Here is a 1,494-nt window from a genome sequence, read left to right on the forward strand (position 1 = left end):
GCCCCAGCCACAGCACCCAGGCCGGGGCGAATGAGAATAGTCAGCCAAAAACCTGGACTGTTGGGAGAGACTGCCCCATACTTTCCTCTGTTCTCTCCCAGAGATTTTACTTCATACTCCCACAGCTACTCCCAAGGGGCCCCAGGAACTCAACCCCCCACCAATAGGGTGAGGGCAGCCGATATCTTGGGTGGGGTGGGGGACACTCACTTGCAAAAGTATGGGACTGCTCACCCAACCCCAGTCAGGCTCCACCTCAGAGATATCAACCTGGCCTGAACCAGTCCTGATTAAAGACCCCTGAGCCAGGCTGGGGGCCCCACTCTGGGCAGGCACTCAAGCAGCAGAGGCCCCACCTGATCCAGGCACTTCCTTTGGTTAATGAGAAACCAAATAAACAGCCTCTGCCCCAGCTGGCTCCAGGAGCACCCCAGCCGGGCCCAGCCCTGCTCCAGCCCAGCCTCCCTTCCCTTCACTCTACAGGTCCCGTGGCTCTCCTCCCCCTTCCTTCTCCATGCGCTTCCCACTTCCCTCATAGCCTACTCCTTGGCCTGCTCCTTGGCTGCTTCTCTGAGGCTTCCTGCTCTGGATCACTAACCAACCCTCCCCTTCCTTCCTCTCTCTCCTTTCCTCTAGTGCCTTCTCCCCCATGTCTAGCTAGTGGGATCTCACGTGGCCTTCTCTTCTGACCTCTGCCTTAGCCATCTCTATAGGGAATCCCTCCAGACTGGAGCACGGAGGCCCCAGGCCCACCAGTCTATATCTCTGTTGTGGGATTGAGGCCAAATCCTCTTCAGGGCCCTTGCCACACTCCCGGACCACCAGCCTGTGGAGGGACTGGGTGCTCAGGGCTGCTCTAGCTCTAAGGCTTCAACTGCCAGCCAGAAACTCCTAAGTATGCCATGGTGAAGACTCTGGTGTGGCCCAGCTCTGGAGATAAGAGAGGAAGAATCTTCTGGCTAGGAAGAGAACTGGGCAGCCTGAAGCAACCCCAGTACCCAGTGGGCCGTGGCTGAGGCCCAGCTCTTAGGAACTTCTTTCTCTTCACCTTCAGGTATCTTGGGGCAGGGCAGGGCTGGGCCTGCCAGCAGGTCCCAGACATAGCTCCAGCCAGGTGGTGGCGGTACTTGCGGACACACCCAGATCCCCATGGGAACACCCCCTCCCCCATCAACTCTCTCTAGCTGAGCCTAATGACAGACTGGGCAGATGCTCAAGGCCTATGCCACAGAGGTGACAGGATAGACAGGGAGAAGTTGTCACAGGCTCCAGTAGAACAAGAGGGCAGAGGAACTTCGGGGGGGAGAAGAGGAAAGGCACAGGACACTTGAAACATCTTGTTCCACTAGGAAAGCCACCCTCTTCTTATACTTGCCCAGACCTTCAGTGGTTTGAGCACAGGAAATCTCTCTCTCTCTCTCTCTCTCTCACATACACACACACACACACACACACACACACACACACACACACACACACACACACACACACACA

The 1,494-nt window shown here is 56.9% G+C and overlaps 1 protein-coding gene across 1 annotated transcript in view; it reads right to left on the reverse strand.

Moving 5' to 3' along the window:
* The window catches only part of EFNB1 (ephrin B1), a 6,106-nt gene that overhangs the window by 654 nt on the left and 3,958 nt on the right, over nucleotides 1-1,494 (reverse strand). The window lies entirely within an intron of this gene.

The sequence above is a fragment of the Crocuta crocuta genome, unplaced genomic scaffold (assembly GCF_008692635.1).
Source record: "Crocuta crocuta isolate KB4526 unplaced genomic scaffold, BGI_CrCroc_1.0 scaffold779, whole genome shotgun sequence".
NCBI classification, from domain to species: domain Eukaryota; kingdom Metazoa; phylum Chordata; class Mammalia; order Carnivora; family Hyaenidae; genus Crocuta; species Crocuta crocuta.